General features: G+C 42.6%; 1 protein-coding gene across 4 annotated transcripts in view; it reads right to left on the reverse strand.

Moving 5' to 3' along the window:
- Nucleotides 1-24,508, reverse strand: part of NCALD (neurocalcin delta) — a 439,862-nt gene that overhangs the window by 196,222 nt on the left and 219,132 nt on the right. Inside the window, exons 3-4 of one of the 4 annotated variants that reach the window (XM_032610471.1) lie at nt 8,339-8,398; nt 751-808 (exon numbers count right to left, since the gene is read on the reverse strand). The exons of 2 other annotated variants lie outside the window; for them this stretch is intronic. The gene's annotated coding sequence lies outside the window, so the exon portion shown is untranslated. Of the gene's footprint in view, nt 1-750; nt 809-8,338; nt 8,402-24,508 lie in introns of those variants that run through there. One more of the 4 variants, XM_032610472.1, reaches the window with a different exon arrangement.

Raw genomic sequence — 24,508 nt, forward strand, 5'->3', positions numbered from 1 at the left:
AATTGCCATTTATTTCTGTTGGTCACATCCAAAGCTCTCTATGACCACAGGATCTGATTAAAGATGAATGTGGTTTACAGGGACTCTCAGGAAAGAATTTTTCTCGAACACTGACCATGTGCAGGTATTGAGCTAAGCTCTCTACAGGAGTTATCCAATTTAATCAACAGAACCATCTCTATGGGTGCCCATTCCCACTTTAAAAATGAGGACTCTGACGTTTACAGACGTTAAGTATCTGAGCTTAGCTCAGAGGGGCATAGGTGAGCTGACTGAGGTAGGCAGGGCCCAAAGGGAGTTTGGATTTTATTCTGAGTGCAACTTATTCTCCCATTATTCCCATAAGAAAACACATCAAAGAAAACAAACCTAAAAAAACAAGGAACATATTTTAACAAATATTTTCATGTCTATTAATGCCGAAGCAGCTGACAAAGTGCTATACTCTTGCAATGCTGGGCTGCAAATTGAATGACGAGCCAGGAACCGAATGGAAAATGATCCTGCAAAAAGCTTCACATGGCAACTGTTCTATGAATCCTTAGCAGATATGAATTAAGAAATGGACAATCTCTCCAAGATCTTACGAGGTAGATGATGATCTGCATTTTATACAAGGAAAATGAAGTTCAGAGCGGTCCATAGCTAATTAGGTGGAAGAACCAGAACTTATGACCAGGCTTGTCTGACATCAAATCTCAGTCATAACCATAATGCCACACTTCCCCCAGATTCAATTTAATGAAATACCATGTTGTTTGATCAACATTACTGAAGAATTATGTAAGCCTCCTGCACCACAGAGATTCTGTAAAAAAAAAAAAAAAAAACTTTAGAATATATACCTTGTTGGATGAAAATTTTTCACATTTTCTGCACTTTGTATACCAAACGCCCATGTTAGTCACATGAATATGACTGATCCATGTTGCTGCCCTCATGCACTTTGAAATGTAAACACCTGTTTGCTCCGAAAGGAAATGAGCCTATATTACAGATTCAGAACACTGTATTATTATTTTAGTTTTCTGTGTTTTATTTTTTCCTGTCTCTTTATTCACTTTCGAGACTTTATTTCTTGCAATTTTCAGTGTGACTGCCTCTTGAAACTTTTCCCTGGATAGTAACATGCTATTTGCTACTTACTTGGGATTAAGAAACCTGACCACTTTGTTTGTTAGCATTCTTAGTAAAAGAAGAATAAAGAGAAGCCAAGCAAGGAATATTAAATGCAGAAACAAAGGGCTGTGGAAGATAATGTGGCCTGGGGGCCTGACTTCAAAGGGCAGGCCTGCAGGGTATCCTCAGAGGAGGGTAGGGAATGAGCTAGAACAGAGAGCAGAGGCCAGACAGTGTAGGCCACAGATCATCCAGAAGGTCCTTCTGAGTTCGCAGTTTATAACACAGGGCACACTCTTTTATGGGAACAGCATTTTACATGGTGGTTGGGTTGTCAAACCATTCTTTAAAATCTTATATACAGAAAACGTTTTCCCCTCGATTCTATGAGAAAGTGAAATAGGAGCGAGAAATCAGAAAGTCAGGTAAATATTGTAAGGCCATAGGCTCTAAAAGAAAAAGGAGGAGGAGAGGCAAAGGAAGGAAGGAGGGAAAGAAGGGAGGGAGGGAGCAAGGGAGGGACGGGTGTTTCCTTGTACGGGGGTGTAGGAGGGCAGATCCAGGTTTGTGGTGTCTGAGCTTATACAATTAGAAGCCCTTTTTTTTTTTTTTTTTTTTTTTTTTTTTGCGGTACGCGGGCCTCTCACTGCTGTGGTCTCTCCCATTGCGGAGCACGGGCTCCAGACGCACAGGCTCAGCGGCCATGGCCCACGGGCCCAGCCGCTCCGCGGCAGATGGGATCCTCCCGGACCGGGGCACGAACCCACGTCCCCTGCATCAGCAGGCAGACTCTCAATCACTGCGCCACCAGGGAAGCCCAGAAGCCCTTTTTAAATAAATACAAATTATAAAACAAAATTAAATATAAATGGGGATATTTTTTAGAATGAGAAAAGCATATTATAGAAATTACAAATTTTAATAACTGAAAAATAGCTTAGCATAATAATATATGTTTAGTAATTAACTACCAGATACATGTATATATGGAAGTGACTGTAAAATCACATAAATATATCTTATTAAGCCCATATAAAATGTGTCCCCAACTCAGCTTCCCCTGACTGATCCCCAAAATGCCTCTGGCTATGCCAACACCTCTCCACGTGAGGGTAAAGGCAATCACAGTGGAAAGAGACAGTGCTCTTAACCAACTGTAGTCAAAGTCTCCTTTGAAAATCTTACTAAAACACATGACCAAGGAAGCCCAAGGTTAGGGTGCCTCAAGCATCCGAGCTCAGGGTAGATCCTGTGCCTTTCCCTCCCCCACGTCCGCCCTATTCCCGTCATCAGAGGGCTCTCTTCGTCTCATATCATCACAAGAGGAAGCAGAAAAGAGTCCATGCTCCTGCTTTAATCAGTCAGGAGAGCTCAGGTCTCCTGATCTAGACTCATCAAAACGTGCCACCTCCCACAAGGCACACAAGGGAAGCTGTGCAGCAAGACGATTAGCAACATGGATCCCACTGGAGCTTTATGGAGTCTTGGCTCTACATCTTCTCTCTGAGACGGTCATGAAAATAGCTGCGCCCAAATCTTCCTTCATCAGCACCCGTGTGCATGTGTGGGGCATGGGTGTGTCCCTCTGCAGCCAGGACGTCAAGTGCTCTGGCCATGACTTCAGCTTTTCCTATTCCAGGGAAGTGGTGACATGGCTGGTCTGGCAGCCTCTATTTGTTTCTACTGCAAAGCTTGTACAACTCCTTTTTTGCAGGTTTTGCCAGTGACTTGGCCTTCTGAACTGGCAGCTCCTTATCAGTGTCATATAATCAGGAGCAGGTTGTGCCCCCAGCATCAGTGTTTCTGGCATCACTGAGCCTGAAATCAGCCTGGACCACTCCACCAACTTTCTTTATGGGTCTTGGGGTCAGCCGGCCCACGGGAGATTCAGTACTATCTGTATTCCAAGGATCAGTGAACATGCGAATGTCCACCCCAAGGCGAAAAGGGCATTTACTACCTAGTGGTGATTTGGACCTTACATGAGAACCTGGTCGATGACCTAGAGCATCTCCGTTACCTGAGGTCTGGGTAAGAAGCCAGAACTCCTCCCTTAGAGCTGGGCTGGGCCCTTGTCCACAAGGCTGGCTGGGTCATGCTGCCGGTCCTAAAGCACCCTGTGTGCATCTGAAGTCAGAAACTCTGCCAGAAAAATGGAAAGTGGAGTCGGGGAGCAGAAAGAACTCAGGGCTGGGGACTCGAGTGAAACATGTGTGACTCTAAGCCCTGAGCTGTGAAACAGTCACAAACATTATTTGGCAAGAAATACGAACATGCGTGACTGTATCTCCTAACAGATATCTCACATAACAATTGATAATCTTTCTTTTCTTCCTCTTTCTTTCCTTTCTCTTTCTTCTGTTTTTGTTTGGTTGGTTTTTGCTGTCTCTTTTTTCTTTTTAGCACAGCTCTTCTCATTTGTGGGTACAGGCAGGTCCCATGCAGAACATGTCACATACATTATCTCTTTTATTTCACATAACAGTCCTAAAAAGGAGGAATCATTGCTCTTATTTCACACATGAGGGAACAGAGGCTTTGGGAGGTGACAGCTCTATTAATGGGTGTGCCAAGCCTGTTCTATTAGGAACATTCAGTATCTTTTTCTTGATAGACAGATGCCATCATAGGCTAGAGTAGAGGTCTTTCCTTTGGCACCCTGCGTTACATCCTGCCCGCCCCTCTGCTTTCTGCTGCAACTGGGGGACTGGTGGAGGGGGTGCAGACTCCCCTGGGGCTGACAGTGCTCTCCTAGGTATCTTCCAACTTTCTGCCTCCAGTCCTTCCCCAGTGCTGAGGCCCTACAGTCTGCATGTGCAGCCAGGAAGCACAGGGGACGAAAGCTCCAGGTTGGTTCTCAGCCAGGGGAGAGTGAGACTGGATGGATAAATGCCCAGCTGTCCTCCTTAAGCAACTCCCAGAGACAGTCTAAAGTAATCACATCCTTATTTGCCTACTCAAATGCCTGCCTCAAAATTTGCTTCTGGAGGGGAAATCAAACTAAGACATCTTCCAATGATCCCCTTAATTCCATTTGCCTTGTTAGCAGACCTTCTGCTTCGATGTACATGCATTTTATATGGCTATCAAGCTACTCAAATGAAGGAATTTCTTCCCACTTTTTTTCATTAACCAGTCATTTCCCTTAACTACACCGCCTTTTAAAGAAAAAGGGATGAAAGAGAAACAAGCACGCTATAAACATCTCCCTCTTCCTCTGCTCGGAGTCCTGAAGCCCAGGCTCAAAGTCCCATTAAGAAGAGAGATCATCAGAGCTACTGACAACACCTCCTACTTTGTTCAGGTAGGAAGCAGACACCTGAACATACTATAATAAAACAAAACTTAGGGCTTCCCTGGTGGCACAGTGGTTGAGAATCTGCCTGCCAATGCAGGGGACAGGGGTTCAAGCCCTGGTCTGGGAAGATCCCACGTGCCGCGGAGCAACTGGGCCCGTGAGCCACAACTACTGAGTCTGCATGTCTGGAGCCTGTGCTCTACAACAAGAGAGGCCGCGATGAAGAGCGGCCCCCGCTTGCCACAACTAGAGAAAGCCCTCGCACAGAAACGAAGACCCAACACAGCCAAAAATAAACAAATTAATTAATTATTTTTAAAAAGAGCTAAAAACAAAACTTAAATGATAATCTGACAAGTTAATTAGTTAGAAAATATTATTTTGCTGTCAGATATTTAGGCATAAATCAGAGACAGTTCATATAAATGACTCTAAGGTTTACTTTTACACAAAAAAGCTATCTAGAATTTTTCCCCGTGGCATTGTTAATTTTCTACTACCTAGAAACAGCATTAATAGCAACACTTTTTCTTCCATCACACACACAAACACACACACACACACACACACACACACACACACACACACACACACACACACACCCCATGACCCTCACACCTGCTAAAAGTCAATGATTCTGGATCTCTATCCACTATAAGTGGCGAGACTTTTGCTTGTATCTCCACCCTGACCCCGGACCACTGCTGTAGGCTGAATCATGGCCCCTCAAATATGTCCTAATCCCCAGCACCTGTAGGTGTTATCTTATATGGCAAAAGGGACATTGCCGATATGATTAAACTAAGGATCTTGAGATGGGGAGGTTATCCTGCGTCATTCAGATAGGGCCAGTGTAGTTACAAGGGTCCTCATGAGACGGAGGCAGGAGGGTCAGAGCCAAGGGAGAAGGCAGTGAAAGCAGAGGTTGGAGTGACACAGTCAGGAGCCAAGGAATTCCAACAGCCTCTAGAAGCTGAAAACGGCAAGGAAATGGATTCTCCCCTCAGACAGAGCCTCCAGGAGGAACCGGCCCTGCTGACATTTTGACTTTAGCCCACAGAACTGATTTCAGACTTCTGACCTCCAGAACTATGAAAGAATAAATTTGTGTTGCTTTGAGTCTCTAAGTTTGTGGTGCTTTGTTACAGCAGCCATAGGAAACTGATAGAGCCACCTTTTCATTCTGCTACTTCATTTCTATGCTAACCTAACCAGCACTCCTTTGCTCCCCTCCCTAAACCTACACACTACATCCAAATGAGAAATCAGAGAGTAGTTTCCTCCTCATCAACCCTGAATGACATGTCCTGGGTGTTGGAGACCTCACAGCACTAGGAACCCTGTACCATGAGGACAAGAAACACTTGCATACAAGGGGTAAGATGTACAGAAACAATCAGATTAGGACAGCAGTCGGGGCTACAAAAAAGGATTTAGGAGTCATTGGCATATGGGTGATGGTTGAAGTCAAACCACAGCCATGCCACATAAATATATGATAGCAGCCTTGGTAGAACTAGGAAGTGGATAGGGGGTTTAGTTTGCAAATGATACCCTATCAGAGATCCACAGAAAATTAACAAAAGAAAACGTGATCTGGAGTATAATTTTTACAAATTTTTCTTGAGCTGAAATGCAATCTCAGATAGCTGATGAAGAAGATTATGTCTCATTTAGAGAAAAGCAAGCCTCACAGGAAGCTCTTGAGTTCTGTTATTAGGCACAAGGATACAAATATAGTTCCTACCCTCAAGGAAATCACAGATAATTTCATTATAATGTAATTTGTGGTATGATAATGGCGTCCCCAAGTGTTATGGGTGGGGGAGGGGACAGTTGGTCCAATTTATGGACTGAAGAAAACCCTACTGGAGGAAGGAATAACTAAGAGGAGTTTTGAAGGATGAAAAGAACAGGGAGAGAGAGGGGAACATTCAAGGCAGAAGAAACTGCACAGAATAGTGGAGGTAGTTAAATGAATATGAGTAGATGAGTTTGCCCAGGAAGATAATGCATAATGAAAAAAAAACAAACAAAAAAAACAGGAGCAAGGACAGAGCCCTGGAGAGGAGGAAGGATTAGAGAAGGCAAAGGAAAAGAAGCCCACGAATTAGTCCAAAAAGAAAAAGAGAAGCAGGAGGGAAGTCTGGGGGAAAAAATCGGTGAGGGTAGAGAGCTTCAGGTAGGCAGGAGGTGAGGAAATAACTGCTAAAAGGACCAGAGGAAGCCATGAGGGAATTTTCACAGAACGGATTCACTGGATGATGCTTGTAAACACCGGACTGCAAGGGGCTTTCACGTAAACGGAAGTAACGAAGTAGAAGTAGATGCACCATGTTCAGTCTGCCCTTTCCAGTTTCTTGGTTGAGACAGGAATGAGAACCATGCCTACTCGTCAGCTTTTTAAACTTTGGAGAGCAAAATAGGCTTCATAAGCCGGCACTGAAAAGAATAGATACGATTTAAATACACAATGAGAAGATAAGAATCAACTTGGACCATCCTCCTCAGACTAAGGCAAAGCTGAAATAAGTGGAAATATCACCACAAGAACAGTGGGGCAAGCTGGCTGGGGAGAAGAAAAATGTTTTAAAAGTGTGAGACTACATATTAAAAAAATTATCAAAGAAGTCTCAAATTACAGATCCCAAGAAGAAATAAGGAGATCTGGAAGCAGATGAACTAGAGAAATAAGTGGAAATAAGTTACGAAGTTTAAGACAAAGAAGTAGATTCTACATCAAAGGGGAAAAATAATTAAACAAAATATTATGAAAACTACAAGGTAAAAAAATAAAGGAGGAAAGCTCATCTTAATTGATGAGGTGTCTGGAATGCAGACTAGTTTTAACCAGGCACGCTTTTGTAAAGCACACAGAAGCTAAACGCACACAAACCAGTGGTGAGTGTTACTAAGTAGGTTCTTAGTTCTGAAGAATTAAGACACAATGATAAAGCAGAAGACAGAGGAATATTTTAAAAACCCAATTTCGGGCTTCCCTGGTGGCGCAGTGGTTGAGAGCCCACCTGCCGATGCAGGGGACGCGGGTTCATGCCCCCGTCCGGGAGGATCCCACGTGCTGCGGAGCGGCTGGGCCCGTGAGCCATGGCCGCTGAGCCTACGCGTCCGGAGCCTGTGCTCCGCATCGGGAGAGGCCACAACAGTGAGAGGCCTGCATATCGCAAAAAAATAAACTAAACAAAACAAAACAAAAAACCAATTTCTACAGTCACTTTCAAATTTAGCAAAAATTTCCTAAGGACTGACCTAAGGGGACAGAATTACATTTCCATAACAGCATAACTTAACAGCAATAAACACAAAATGAAAAATTGAGTTTAAGGAGGATGTTAAAATGTTCTTTTCATGCAACCGCAGTAGCCAGATAAGATGTTGATGGATCTAGTATAAAAGTGAAGAGCTTAAAACCCACAACAGAAAACAAGTGATTAAAATGGTCAAGGAAAATAAAGAACAAGAGGAAAGGAATCATTTGTAGTGTCAAATGCTGTCAACAAGCCCAGTACAATGAACACTGAGAACTAATCATTCCAGTTAGCAGGACAGAGGTCACTGGGGACCTTAACAAAAGGTTATGGTAGCTTTCTGGTTACACATATCTGGATAATCTTGTGAAGAAAAGATCAAAATTGTACCATCAGGATGGACAGGCAAAGAGCACGATCCAACTCAGTGTTGTCATTTCTAATCATTTTCTGATAGTAATTTCTTTGCTGAACAAGCAAAGAAATAATGGTTAAATTTGCAAGTGGCAACAGAAACATGCAACAAGTAATTGCATCCTGAAAAAGTCTAAATAATGATAATGACCTACAGTGTATCCTCAAGCCTGAGGCTGAGGTCAGACCTTCACCTTATGCTGAGCACAGGCACATGACCCCACAGATCCCTGGTCATTACCTGTGATCACCAGTGACTGACTGGCCTTACTGAAGGGCTGGGTCATCCTTGTATTCACTTCTGAAAGTCAAATAATTAAATCTTTTTTTAAATTAATTTTTTATTGAAGTAGAGTTGATTTACAGTGCTGTGTTAGTTTCAGATGTAAAGTGATTCAGTTACATATGCATATTATATACATTCTTTTTCAGATTCTTCTTTATTATAACCTTCATTATAGGTTAACAAGATATTGAATACAGTTCCCTGTGCTATACAGTAGGTCTTTGTTGTTTATCTATTTTACATATAGTAATGTATGTCTGTTAATCTCAAACCCCTAATTTATCCCTCCCTCTCTCCCCCTTTCCCCTTTGGTAACCATAAGTTTGTTTTGTATGTCTGTAAATCTATTTCTGTTTTGTAAATAAGTTCATTTGTATCATATTTTAGATTCCACATATAAGTGATATCATATGATATTTGTCTTTCTCTGACTTACTTCACTTAGTATGATAATCTCTAGGTCCATCCATGTTGCTGCAAATGGCATTATTTCATTCTTTTTTACAGCTGAGTAATATTCTGTTATATATATATATTTACTGGTATATATATATAGGTATTATTATATATTGTTATATATTCTTTACCCATTCATCTGTCAACGGACATTTAGGTTGCTTCCATGTCTTTGGTATTGTAAACACTGCTGCTATGAACATTGGGGTGTTAAGAGTTTTCTCTGGATATATGCCCAGGAGTGATATTACAGGATCATATGGTAACTCTATTTTTAGTTTGTTAAGGAACCTCCAGACTGTTCTCCATAGTGGCTGCACCAATTTACATTCCCACCAACAGTGTAGGAGGGTTCCCTTTTCTCCACACCCTCTCCAGCATTTATTATTTGTAAACTTTTTTTTTGATGATGGCCATTCTGACCAGTGTGCAATAATTAATTCTTGCCCTGTCCTTACTCATTCAAAGGATGGAGTATAACATGCAGGTGATGACATTACATACCTAGTTAAATCTGGTATCTACCAGTGCTTGCATTTGACCAGGATTCCCAAGGAGAGGGAGAAAGCACATTTTCACCACTACACAAGGCAAGCTTTATCTCTGTACCTTGATGCCAGAAGAAAAATTCTTCTGTAATTGCATGCCAGGTCACTGATTGGCTGTTAATAATTGTTCAATGGATTAATGAAGGGATAGGAAAGAGGAGTGCAACCACAGCACAAATTAGTATAAGCAAATGAAGTTCTTTCCCACAATCTTGGTGAAGATGGATAGCATTTTACTTAATGTTCCACTTTTTCAGTGTTAGAGAAACTTATGGATTCAGATTAATTGAAAGGAAAGCACATCTTAATTGATGAAATGTCTGAAATGGAGACAAGTTTTAAGGGAGGCACGCCTTTGTAAATCACACAGAAGATAACTGTACACAAACCAGTGGCAAATGTTACTAAGTAGGTTGTTTCCCCAACCCTTTCAATGACTTAGATAACAATTATTTTTAATTAATTATTTCTCTCTATTTGCAAATAGGAGATTCTAAAAGCTTTAAGTAGCTTAACTTTTCTCCCTATCACCGTTCTGGCTGACAGAAAAATTTGCTTAGCAAAGCCCCTCTTCTTAGTAAAAAAAAAAATTAACTTCTGCTTAGCCCTGTCTGAACAACTACAAATTGTGATTTAATTAATGATGTTTTGTAATAATTAAATTTAGTATATTTACCAACATATAACCTGGCAGTCTCACTGCATCAACAATCCTGGCAGAGAGAAACTAATATTGTGGAATACCTGCCATTTCCAAGGTAGTTTCCGTTTGATGGTGTCATTTGATCCTCATGACAATTCCATAAAGCACCTACTATTATCCCTATTTTACTGATGCTGAAACTGAGGTTCAGAGACGTGAAATAATGGCCTCATGATCGATCAGACAGCTGGTAAGTGGCAGCGGCCAATATGACCCTAGGTCAGTCTTACTTTTTTTTTTTTTTAACATCTTTATTGGAGTATAGTTGCTTTACGATGTTGTGTTAGTTTCTGTTGTATAACAAAGTGAATCAACTATACATATGCATATATCCCCATATCCCTTCCCTCTTGCATCTACCTCCCACCCTCCCTATCCCACCCCCCTAGGTGGTCACAAAGCACGGAGCTGATCTCCCTGTGCTATGCGGCTGCTTCCCACTAGCTATCTATTTTACATTTGGTAGAGTGTATATATGTCAGTCTTACTTTAAAACCTATGGGTACGTTCCTCATCACACTGTAAAATAAGATCCAATTCCCTGGGAGCCAATTCAGTGCATAAAAGGAGCTTTTAGGAGAGTGGCAGTCAGCATGCATTTATTGCTATTTTTTCATCACTTAACATTCTTTTCAAGGTTAAAGTTGTATTCTTTGAACACTTAATACATATCTTAAGGGCAGCAGGTTTTGTTTCATTTGCAATTTTGAGAGCAGTACCTGGAAGAATATTCTTGAGCTGGCATGTTGAGATGAATCTCAAATACTTCTAGAAAATTAATTATTAAGGCAGAGATCCAGGGAAAATCGGTTGCCTTGGGTAGCAATAGGAAGGGATTGGGTTCGATATCAAGAAGTACTTCCTGACAAATAAGATAAGCACTGAGATGAACCAAGGAAATTTAGTGACACTCCTGGATGAAAATACATAACAATCATTAATCCATCATCTGTCAGAGGAAATGTGTATGGAAGCAAAAAGATGATCCGTTTTAAATGACCCCAACATGCCCTTATCAAATGTTGACACTAACAGTTAAAATACAAATTGTTCTGTGTTCTTTTATGGGATGGTCAGTCAGGTGTGGCCATAAGTGGAAACATAGGAGAGGCTCAGGAAAACAAAAGTTTATTATATTCACAGGTCCTAAGAACAGGAAGCACACCAGGCCATGCAGGGCTCCATGGGGAAGCCTCAGGGTAGTTGGGTGGTCAGGAGGCAGAAAGCAGGAGCGAGGGGGATTGGCCAGAGCCTTTATAGGGGTTTCCGTGGGAAAGGCAAGGCAGGGGAAAATAAACAGTTCTAAGATTGGTTAGTTTGAATAATTCCTGCAGGTGGGGCTTTAGGGTCTATATAGGGGTGGTCTCTGGTTGCGTGGTAGCAGGCCCTGGGATGACTTAGGGGAGGGGAAATACGGGCGTGGTGTGAATCTGCCAGATGCAGGAGGTTAAGACTTTGGATTGATTAGTTTTCATATCAAAGGTATGATCCCACTGACCCTTTGCTATCTCTAAGAACTGGGTAGCCCAGGGAGGGGCAATCTCTCCCCAGTCAGAAAGGTTTTTAAGGTGTGAGAACATCATAATATATAGAAAATTAAAACTTTAGACCAGAGACAAATATACTAAAAAGCACTATATGTCTGAATCTGGATAGAGCTCCAGCGTTAGTTTAACCTGCAATGTGACAGCCTTTGTCTCCCACTGAGCCTGTGCAAACAGCAGTAGGCACAGCTGGTTTGGGTAACTCAAGAGAGCAAACACAGTATAATGAACACGGCTGTTAAGCCAACAGACAATTCAAACCCAGAATGAGACAAGATCTAGGTTTGAACAAAAGTATTACAATATATTGGACAAAGTTCACAGAACCTAATCTGGCAGCTGCAGGATGGAAAACACAGAAGAAAGGTGAAAGGTCTGTAAGTTAACGGCACATCACAAACAAAAGCCAAATCCCCATTGCCACAGAGAGCACATTTGGATAGATCCAGAGGCTTCTGAACAGAACCCATCTCCAGAGCTATAAAATATTTTAAGATAAAATATTACAAATGTTATTTACAAATGCTTTTTTAAGAAGAGGGGAAATACCAACTTTTCACCAACAAACAAGGCCAACACATTTAAGAGTTTACACTTGGAGCTTCAAGATGGCGGAAGAGTAAGACGCATAAGAGTAAGACACGTTCCTCCCCACAAATACATCAGAAATACATCTACATGTGGAACAGCTCCTACAGAACACCTATTGAATGCTGGTAGAAGACCTCAGACCTCCCAAAAGGCAAGGAACTCCCCCACGTACCTGGGTAGGGCAAAAGAAGAAAAGAAGAAAAAAAACAGAGACAAAAGGATAGGGACGGGACCTGCACCAGTGGGAGGGAGCTGTGAAGGAGGAAAGGTTTCCACACACTAGGAAGCCCCTTCGCGGGCGGAGACTGCGGGTGGCAGAGGGAGGAAGCTTCGGAGCCATGCAGGAGAGTGCAGCCACAGGGGTGCGGAAGGCAAAGCGGAGAGATTCCCGCACAGAGGATCGGTGCCGACCGGGCACTCACCTGCCCGAGAGGCTTGTCTGCTCCCCCGCCAGGGCGGGCGGGGCTGGGAGCTGAGACTCGGGCTTTGGTCGGATTGCAGGGAGAGGACTGGGGTTGGCGGCGTGAACATAGCCTGAAGGGGTTAGTGCGCCACGGCTAGCCGGGAGGGAGGCGGGGAAAAGGTGTGGAGCTGACAAAGAGACAAGAGACTTTTTCTTGCCTCTTCATTTCCTGGTGCTCTAGGAGAGGGGATTAAGAGCGCTGCTTAAAGGAGCTCCAGAGACCGGTGCGAGGCTCGGCTATCAGCGCGGACCCCAGAGACGGGCACGAGACCCTAAGGCTTCCGCTGCCACCACCAAGAAGCCTGTGTGAGAGCACAGGTCACTATCCACACCCCCCTTCCGGGAGCCTGTGCAGCCCGCCACTGCCAGGGTCCCAGGGACAACTTCCCCGGGAGAACGCACGGTGCGCCTCAGGTTGGTGCAATGTCACGCCAGCCTCTGCCACCACAGGCTCGCCCCGCATCCGTACCCCTCCCTCCCCCAGGCCTAAGTGAGCCAGAGCCCCTGAATCAGCTGCTCCTTTAACCCCCGTCCTGTCTGAGCAAAGAACAGAGGCCCTCAGGCCACCTACACACAGAGGCGGGGCCAAATCCAAAGTTGAGCCCCGGGAGCTATGCGAACAAAGAAGAGAAAGGGAAATCTCAGCCCAGCAGCCTCGGGACAGTGGATTAAATCTCCACAATCAACTTGATGTACCCTGCATCTGTGGAATAACTGAAGAGACAACGAATCATCCCAAAGTGAGGAGGTGGACTTTGGGAGCAACGATATATTTTTTTTTCCCTTTTTCTCTTTTTGTGAGTGTGTATGTGTATACTTCTGTGTGTGATTTTGTCTGTATACCTTTGCTTTTACCAATTGTTTTAGGGTTCTGTCTGTCCGTTTTTTTTGTTTCATTGTTTGTTTTACTTAAAAAATTTTTTTTCTTAATAATTATTTTTATAACTTTATTTTATTTTATTATATCTTCTTCTTTCTTTCTTATTTTGTTCCCTTTTATTCTTAGCCATGTGGATGACAGTCTCTTGGTGCTCCAGCCAGGCATCGGGGCTGTGCCTCTTAGGTGGGAGAGCCAAGTTCAGGACACTGGTTCCCAAGAGACCTCCCAGCTCCACATAATATAAAACGGTGAAAATCTCCCAGAGATCTCCATCTCAACACCAAGACCCAGCTTCACTCAACGACGAGCAAGCTACAGTGCTGGACACCCTATGCCAAACAACTTGCAAGACAGGAACACAACCCCATCCATTAGCAGAGGGGCTGCCTAAAATCATAGTAAGGCCACAGACACCCCAAAACACACCACCAGACGTGGACCTGCCCACTAGAAAGACAATATCCAGCCTCATCCACCAGAACACAGGCACCAGTCCCCTCCACCAGGAAGCCTACACAACCCACTGAACCAACCTTACCCACTGGGGGCAGACACCAAAAACAACAGGAAGTACGAACCTGAAGCCTGCTAAAAGGAGACCTCAAACACAGTAAGTTAAGCAAAATGAGAAGACAGAGAAACATACAGCAGATGAAGGAGCAAGGCAAAAACCCAGCAGACCTAACAAATGAAGAGGAAATAGGCAGTCTACCTGAAACAGAATTCAGAATAATGATAGTAAAGATGATGCAAAATCTTGGAAATAGAATAGAGAAAATGCAAGAAACATTTAACAAGGACCTAGAAGAACTAAAGAGCAAACAAACACTGATGAACAACACAATAAATGAAATTTAAAATTCTCTAGAAGGGATCAAGAGCAGGATAACTGAGGCAGAAGAATGGATAACTGACCTGGAAGATAAAATAGTGGAAATAACTACTGCAGAGCAGAATAAACAAAAAACAATGAAAAGAACTGAGGACAGTCTCAGAGACCTCTGGGACAACATTAAATGCACCAACATTCAAATTATAGGCGTCACAGAAGAGGAAGAGAAAAAGAAAGGGACTGAGAAAATATTTGAAGAGGTTATAGGTGAAAACTTCCCCAATATGGGTAAGTAAATAGTTAATCAAGCCCAGGAAGCACAGAGAGTCCCATACAGGATTAATCCAAAGAGAAACAAGCCAAGACATATATTAATCAAACTATCAAAAATTAAATACAAAGGAAAAATACTAAAAGCAGCAAGGGAAAAACAACAAATAACACACAAGGGAACACCCATAAGGTTAACAGCTGATCTTTCAGCAAAAATTCTGCAAGCCAGAAGGGACTGGCAGGACATATTTAAAGTGATGAAGGAGAAAAAACTATAACCAAGATTACTCTACCCAGCTAGGATCTCATTCACATTTGACGGAGAAATTAAAACCTTTACAGACAGGCAAAAGCTAAGAGAAGTCAGCACCATCAAACCAGCTTTACAAAAAATGCTAAAGGAACTTCTGTAGGCAGGAAACACAAGAGAAGGAAAAGACCTACAATAACAAACCCACAACAGTTAAGAAAATGGGAATAGGAACATACATATCGATAATTACCTTAAATGTAAATGGACTAAATGCTCTAACCAAAAGACACAGATTGGCTGAATGGATACAAGAGCAAGATCAGTATATATGCTGTCTACAAGAGACCCACTTCAGACCTAGGGACACATACAGACTGAAAGTGAGGGGATGGAAAAAGATATTCCATGCAAATGGAAAGTAAAAGAAAGCTGGAGGAGCAATTCTCATATCAGACAAAATAAACTTTAAAATAAAGACTATTACAAGAGACAAAGAAAGACACTACATCAGGATCAAGGGATCAATCCAAGAAGAAGATATAACAATTGTTAATATTTATGCACCCAACATAGGAGCACCTTAATACATAAGGCAAATACTAACAGCCATAAAAAGGGAAATCGACAGTAACACAATCATAGTAGGGGACTTTAACACCCCACTTTCACCAAAGGACAGATCATCCAAAATGAAAATATGTAAGGAAACACAAGCTTTAAATGGCACAATAAACAAGATGGACTTAATTGATACTTACAGGACATTCCATCCAAACACAAGAGAATACACATTCTTCTCAAGTGCTCATGGGACATTCTCCAAGATAGATCATATCTTGGATCACAAATCAAGCCTTGGCAAATTTAAGAAAATTGGAATTGTATCAAATAACTTTTATGACCACAACGCTATAAGACTAGATATCGATTCCAGGAAAAAGTCTGTAAAAAATACAAACACATAGAGGCTAAACAGTACAATACTTAATAACCAAGAGATCACAGAGGAAATCAAAGCAGAAATCAAAAATACCTAGAAACAAATGACAATGAAAACACAATGACCCAAAACCTATGAGATGCAGCAAAAGCAGTTATAAGAGGGAAGCTGATAGCAATACAATCCTACCATAAGAAACAAGAAACATCTCAAATAAACAACCTAACACTACACCTAAAGCAATTAGAGAAAGAAGAAGAACAACAACAAAAAAAAAACCCCCCAAAGTTAGCAGAAGGAAAGAAATCATAAAGATCAGATCAGAAATTAATGGAAAAGAAATGAAAAAAAAACAGTAACAAAGATCAATAAAACTAAAAGCTGGTTCTTTGAGAGGATACACAAAATTGATAAACCATTAGCCAGACTCATCTAGAAAAAAAGGGAGAAGACACAAATCAACAGAATTAGAAATGAAAAAGCAGAAGTAACAAATGACACTGCAGAAATACAAAGGATCATGAGAGATTAGTACAAGCAACTATATGCCAATAAAATGGACAACCTGGAAGAAATGGACAAATTCTTACAAAAGCACAACCTTGCAAGACTGAACCAGGAAGAAATAGAAAATATAAACAGACCCATCACAAGCAATGAAATTAAAACTCTTCCAACAAACAAAAGCCCAGGACCAGATGGCTTCACAGGTCAATTCAATCAAACATTTAGAGAAGAGCTAACCACCTATCCGTCTCAAGCTCTCCCAAAATATAGCAGAGGGAGGAACACTCCCAAACTTATTCTATGAGGCCACCAGACAAAGTTGTCACAAAGAAAGAAAACTATAGGGCAATATCACTGATGAACATACATGCAAAAATCCTCAACAAAATACTACCAAACAGAATCCAACAGCACATTAAAAGGATCATACACCATGATCAAGTGGGGTTTATCCCAGGAATGCAAGGATTCTTCAATATATGCAAATCAATCAACGTGATACACCATATTAACAAATTGAAGGAGAAAAGCCATATGATCATCTCAACAGATGCGGAGAAAGCTTTTGACAAAATTCAACACCCATTTATGATAAAAACCCTGCAGAAAGGAGGCATAGAGGGAACTTTCCTCAACATAATAAAGGCCATATATGACAAACCCACAGCCAACAGCATCCTCAATGGTGAAAAACTGAAACCATTTCCACTAAGATCAGGAACAAGACAAGGTTGCCCACTCTCACCACTCTTTTTTTTTTTTTTTTTTTTTTTTTCCGGTACGCAGGCCTCTCACTGTTGTGGCCTCTGCCGTTGTGCAGCACAGGCTCCAGACACGCAGACTCAGTGGCCATGGCTCACGGGCCCAGCCTCTCTGCAGCATGTGGGATCCTCCCGGACCGGGTCACGAACCCGGGTCCCCTGCATCGGCAGGTGGACTCTCAACCACTGCGCCACCAGGGAAGCCCTCACCACTCTTATTCAACATAGTTTTGGAAGTTTTAGCCACAGCAATCAGAAAAGAAAAGGAAATAAAAGGAATCCAAATCGGAAAAGAAGAAGTAAAGCTGTCACTGTTTGCAGATGACATGATACTATACATAGAGAATCCTAAAGATGCTACCAGAAAACTACTAAAGCTAATCAATGAATTTGGTAAATTTGCAGGATACAAAACTAATGCACAGAAATCTCTTGCGTTCCTATACACTAATGATGAAAAATCTGAAAGTGAAATTAAGAAAACACACCCATTTACCACTGCAACAAAAAGAATAAAATATCTAGGAATAAACCTACCTAAGGAGACCAAAGACCTATATGCAGAAAATTATAAGACACTGATGAAAGAAATTAAAGATGATACAAACAGATGGAGAGATATACCATGTTCTTGGATTGGAAGAATCAACATTGTGAAAATGACTCTACTACCCAAAGCAATCTACAGATTCAATGCAATCCCTATCAAACTACTACTGGCATTTTTAACAGAACTAGAACAAAAAATTTCACAATTTGTAGGGAAACACAAAAGACCCCGAATAGCCAAAGCAATCTTGAGAAAGAAAAACGGAGCTGGAGGAATCAGGCTCCTTGACTTCATACTATACTACAAAGCTACAGTAATCAAGACAGTATGGTACTGGCACAAAAACAGAAATATAGATCAATGGAACAGGACAGAAAGCCCAGAGATAAACCCATGCACATATGGTCACCTTATCTTTGATGAAGGAGGCAAGAATATTCAGTGGAGAAAAGACAGCCTCCTCGATGAGTGGTGCTGGGAAAACTGGACAGCTACATGTAAAAGAATGAAATCAGAACATTCCCTAACACCATACACAAAAATAAACTCAGAATGGATCAAAGAACTAAATATAAGTCCAGACACTATCAAACTCTTAGAGGAAAACACAGGCAGAACACTCTATGACATAAATCACAGCAACATTCTTTTTGACCCACCTCCTAGAGAAATGCAAATAAAAACAAAAATAAATAAATGGGACCTAATGAAACTTAGAAGCTTTTGCACAGCAAAGGAAACCATAAACAAGATGAAAAGACAACCTTCAGAATGGGAGAAAATATCTGCAAATGAAGCAACTGACAAAGGATTAATCTCCAAAATCTATAAGCAGCTTATGCAGCTCAATATCAAAAAACTCAATCCAAAAATGGGCAGAAGACCTAAATTGACATTTCTCCAAAGAAGATATACAGATTGCCAACAAACACACGAAAGAATGCTCAACATCATTAATCATTAGAGAAATGCAACTCAAAACTACAATAAGATATCATCTCACATGGTCAGAGCGGCCATCGTCAAAAAATCTAGAAACAATAAATGCTGCAGAGGGTGTGGAGAAAAGGGAACCCTCTTGCACTGTTGGTGGGAATGTAAATTGATACAACCACTATGGAGAACAGTATGGAGGTTCCTTAAAAAACTAAAACTAGTACTACCATACGACCCAGCAATCCCACTACTGGGCATATACCCTGAGAAAACCATAATTCAAAAAGAGTCATGTACCAAAATGTTCACTGCAGCTGTATTTACAATAGCCAGGACTTGGAAGCAACCTACGTGTCCATCGACAGATGAATGGATAAAGAAGATGTGGCACATATATACAGTGGAATATTACTCAGCCATAAAAAGAAACAAAGTTGAGTTATTTGTAGTGAGGTGGATGGACCTAGAGTCTGTCATACAGAGTGAAGTAAGTCAGAAAGAGAAAAAGGAAAACCATATGCTAACACATATATATGGAATCTAAAAAAAAAAAAATGGTCATGAAGAACCTAGGGGCAAGATGGGAATAAAGACAGAGACCTACTAGAGAATGGACTTGAGGATACGGAGAGGGGGAAGGGTAAACTGGGACAAAGTGAGAGAGTGGCATGGACATACATACACTACCAAACATAAAATAAATTGCTGGTGGGAAGCAGCCGCATAGCACAGGGAGATCAGCTCGGTGCTTTGTGACCACCTAGAGGGGGTGGATAGGGAGGGTGGGAGGGAGGGAGACGCAAGAGGGAAGAGATATGGGGACATATGTATATGTATAACTGATTCACTTTGTTATAAAGCAGAAAGTAACACACCATTGTAAAGCAATTATACTCCAATAAAGATGTTAAAAAAAGAAAAAGAGTTTACCTTAATCTCAAGTAACTAAAATATAGTGGAGACATTCTATTAGATAAACTTCCCTCTGCAGTCTAAGTTACAACACATTCTAAACCTCAAAAGTAGTCTATGCTTCTCTTTTATCAGAAATCGAACAGAGCATTCATTCATTCCCTATCTATACAAGCTAATGTTTATGATTATTCTGATGCATAACATAAACTTCTGAATCGGATTGCAAAAATAACATCTGTGCATCTTTCCAACTAATACAAGCAGGAGCTCACACTGGGCATTATGCGGTGCACTTGTCACGTGCATGCACCTGCACCTGCAAAGGTGTTTATGAGCGAGCAGGATGACAGGTTGACGTGGGGTGTTGACTGAAAGCACATTCTCATCGTAACTACAGCAATTTCTGTAGTAAATCATTGTTTGATGTCAATTCTTGTACAGTCATTAATATATCACAAGCATAGGCGAAACGGTTTCAAGCTGGAAAAAGATGTATTTCTTTTTGCTTAAGGGAAACCCAAAACAGGAAGTAATAACTCGTTATTTATTGCCTTTTCCTTTTATTCCCCCAAACATCTCAAGTCAAAAGCTTGGGGAGGAATTTAGTTAGCCATCATCAGAATGAGTCATCTCTTGGATGTGGCTACTTTCACAGCAAGCACTTCCTCACGGTGGTAAAATTCCAGTTTGCGTCAAGGTCATGAAAGCTACATTTGAAACCAAGCAAATGTTTTATTACATAAAGGGGAGCGAAAAGGGGAGGCCCCGAGTCTCACTTAATGTTCATTTCAAACGCTGTCTAGAGCTTACCTAGAGAATAGGGGAAGACTCCTCTTGGCACTAGAATTCACATTCTGACTCTGCACTTGGTAAATCATGTGAGCTGATGAAGGCAGGCAGAGGCACCCAAATCCAGAAGCCTTAATGCATCTGCTACTGGCCTCTGGCTGAACAAAGAACTTCACTGCAAGCTATCAGCATCAATCCTGAGGCCAAAAACCTGAGCTATGGTAGTTCTTTATTTCAACCAATCGTAAACATTAATTGATTGCCTACTGTTGCCTGTAAGAACCTCAAGGCCCAATACGTAAGACAGAATCCAAACTGACAATACAATGTAAAAAATGCTACTAGAGGTATGATCAACACACTATGGGAACACAGGGGATGGACAACCTCTCCTTGACATGTCCGAGAATAATAAGAAAAATGCACCACAACAACTACCACCATCATTTGTTGAGAACTGACTTCGGGTCAGGCATAATTCCAGTGCTTTACATGTTTTACCTAACTTATCCTTAACAATGAGATAGAAAATAATACACTACAGTATTCATGAAGAGTTACCACAAATGGGGCATTGTTCTAAGGGCTTTTTCTTAAACGAGCTCATTTAATCCTCACAACAAATCTATACAGATCTTATCACCTTCATTTTGCAGATGAAGAAACTGAGGCACTGAGAAGTCCATTAACTTTCTCAAGATTATATAGCTGGTAGGTGGTTGAGCCAGCATTTGAAGCCAGGCAATCTGGCTCTGATGCCTTTAGGCTTAACCACTGAAATATGCAGCCTCACCCATTTACCACTCCATATTTACAAATGCAGAAATCAGGGCCCCTGTTGAGAGGCTGACTAGATACAAAGTGCAAGTAGTTTGACTGCAGAGCCTACCCTCATGGGGACTATCTCATGGAAAGGGGCATTTGAGCTGAAACTTGAAAGACAAGACTTTCACAAGGTGGAGGTGAAGGGCAAGGGTGTTCTCAGGGGTAGGAAAGAGTGTGTGCAGAGAACCAAGCACTGTGGAGAGTTCTGACATTGACAAATGGTCTGGAATGGCTCAATAAGTAACTGGGATGCCCCACTGGTTCTCTTCTTGAACGGGGTAGCGCGGAAGATATTCCACACTGGGGAGAAATGAGCACTCAAAGAGAATAGCATCCTGGCCACCAATCAAGGCTGCCATCCTGGAACTTTACCAACAAACAATTGCTGTCATTTTTCATAAATTCAACTTTCCACATAATCCAAAATGCCAGAAAACACTCATTTCCTATTTGTGGGAGGTTTTGCAGGACTGATTATGACTAAAAAGCATCATGCCCTGTTTCTTTTATCAGGAACCTGATTGACAGAGTCATTTACTTTTTATGAAGACAAATGAACATGGTTATTCTGATTAGAAGCAGAACAGTATCAGCTCAGGAACCAGACTCTGAACACAACATCTGGGGCACCACAGCTGCCCAGCTAATCCTGGAGTAGGGGAGGGACTGAAGCAGCATCACACAACAGGAGAGCCCAATGCCGGGCACACTTGGTGAATCCAGTTGACAGAGGCAACTTGTCCTGCGTTCACAGACTCTAACGGTGAGCGTTCGCTGGTCCCTCCCAGCAGCCCAACATTGATATTATTAGCCTTCATATGGGAGGATGGTCACCTTGGGGGTGACAAAGTACTGGACATGCAAGGTGGCTTCCAGTCAGACTGTTTCCTCTGAGGAACCTGCAACCCATAACCAGTTCTGAGAGATTTTTCATCACAGGCCCCCCTGTTTGGCAGCTAACTGAACCAGAGATAGGTGTGGGACCCAAGGACAATCTTCACAGGCTTCCCTGTGAGTGCCCTGTCCAATATTAGAGGAAAATACCATCAGATTTTCTCTGGAAGAGTTTAAATGCAAGCCATATAAAGAATAGTAGACAGCAGAGTAGCAGAGATGCAGAAAAGACGGATGCCGTAAACTGATGTCAAGAAACATTGGGCACCGTAATAGATTGGAGTGGGGGTAGGCAGAATAAAGTTGATCACAAGCAACCACTCTCTATTTAAAGAGAGAATCACTTACCAAAAACAATGGCGCACACTAGCTTTTCTCCTGTCCCCCACCGCCAGGTCCATGCCTCCTCCTTCTGAGCCCCAGGAGGCTGGCTCTACAGGTCACACACATCACTGAGGTGCCTTGCTTCCTGGCTCCCCATGGGGCTGTGCCGAGTGGAGACTCAGCAGGAGATGAAAGGTAAGGAGGAGAGAGTTTAGGCATCTCTTCCTCTTCCTCCTCTCCCGCCTCGCGTTGTATCCTGATGTGGCCGCATCCCTCTACAAGCGTGCCCCTGGCCATGGCCCTCTCCATGCCCCAGGCCTCACCAGCTCCAGCTTTTCCCTTCAGGCCCAAGAGTGCTAACAGCTCCTCTATTGCTGGTCCCAGGAAGCTCCAGCCACCAGCTGGTTCCCCTGCTCCTGCCCACTCCTCTATAAACGATCCCTTCGTGAAATTTTCTTTCAAATCCCAGCCTGGGAGCCTCCTCTTTCCGTGGGGGCTGAGGTGTGGGAGAACACAAAACAGAGCACAACTGAACCAGAAACGAGCGAAATGTCCGTAGGAGTCTCAGGGCGAGGTTCATGCTCTGCACGAGGTCTGCTCAGAAGCCATCATACTCCTCCCTGCTCCTCTTCACCTGCGGTAAGCAGAGCAGGACTCTGTGCAGAGGCTCGGTGACCTACGGGGTGTCAGGGAGTGGCCCACACACCTCTCCTGTTACGACTGTCACTCAACCAGTGATGTTTTACACAAGCATTCATTGAGCCCTAGCGTGTGCCAGGCAGCATGCTGCGCTCTGGGACCCAGGTGACAACAGAACAGATGCAGTCTTTGCCCCCATGAACCTTACAGTGGTTGGCATCGGGGAGGCAGGGGCTGAAGCAGGGAAGGGAGCAGACAGCAAACGAATAATCAGGCAAATAAGTGGAGAATTACAAACCCTGACCAGCGATTCAGAGGAAAACTGAAAGGAGCTAAGAGAATAACAGGGGATCTCATCTAGAACATCGACTCTGTTTAATGACTGGCGTTGCTACTGGCCAAAGTATCCATCTTATGGATGAAGAGACTGATAAAAAGGAAACCAGGCCTCAGGGAATGTGGAAAGGAATGTGAGATAAGCATGTTTAGGTAAAAACGCCTGGGCTGATACTGTGAAGCCATGTCACCTCCATCAGTGCATCTTCCGCAGCTGAAAACAGATGATGCTGGGGTTTGATAACTATGCTCCGTGGAGGACAAGTTTTGCTGTTGAATTTTTTTTGTGTGTGTGGTACGCGGGCCTCTCACTGCTGTGGCCTCTCCCGTCGCGGAGCACAGGCTCCAGACGCGCAGGCTCAGCGGCCATGGCTCACGGGCCCAGCCGCTCCGCGGCATGTGGGATCTTCCCGGACCGGGGCACGAACCCGTGTCCCCTGCGTCGGCAGGCGGACCCTCAACCACTGCGCCACCAGGGAAGCCCGAGGACAAGTTTTATGATGGCCAAGGTTAGTCCAGATACTGTCCTCAATCCACGCTTTCAAAGCTTCCCATCTTCAGAGAACCTGTCTCTAAGGAGGCAAGGATTTTAGTGTTTGAAGAGGGGTGAACTGAGGCCAAAAGCTGCGCCAGCCACTTCCTTCATTCAGTCTGGGAAAAGTTCATTCTCCTTTCTCTGAGGGCACAAAGCATTTAGAAACACCCTCCAGAACCCCTCCTACCTCATCCACTATTGTCTCCTCATCATCTCACAGCTTCCCTAGAGGGACAAGTGATCCTAATTAATAGGGCATCAGAATTTCTGGGAAAAAATAGGAGGAAAGTCTTCCCCTTATTTTCATTTATTCCCCAATGTCTTGAACAACAAGTAGCAAAGGTACGTCTTCAGTTTGCCTTCTTACATGGTGATCCGTTAGGGACAAAACAGCATTGAATTTTGGGGGAGGAGTCTTATTTTGGGAATGGGGCAATTTATAAACTTTGATGTTTTATACAATATTCACTTAATATTTAATAAATAATTATCGAGTTCCTACTATGTGCTAGTCATTGTGCTAACCTCAGAGGATAGTTTATGAGCTAGACCTACATGATCCTTGTCCTTAAGGGATTTCCAGTGTAGCCAGAGAGACAGACAACTAAACAAGCAATTGCAATATGTCATA

This window comes from Phocoena sinus, chromosome 17 (assembly GCF_008692025.1).
Source record: "Phocoena sinus isolate mPhoSin1 chromosome 17, mPhoSin1.pri, whole genome shotgun sequence".
In the NCBI taxonomy this organism is placed as follows: domain Eukaryota; kingdom Metazoa; phylum Chordata; class Mammalia; order Artiodactyla; family Phocoenidae; genus Phocoena; species Phocoena sinus.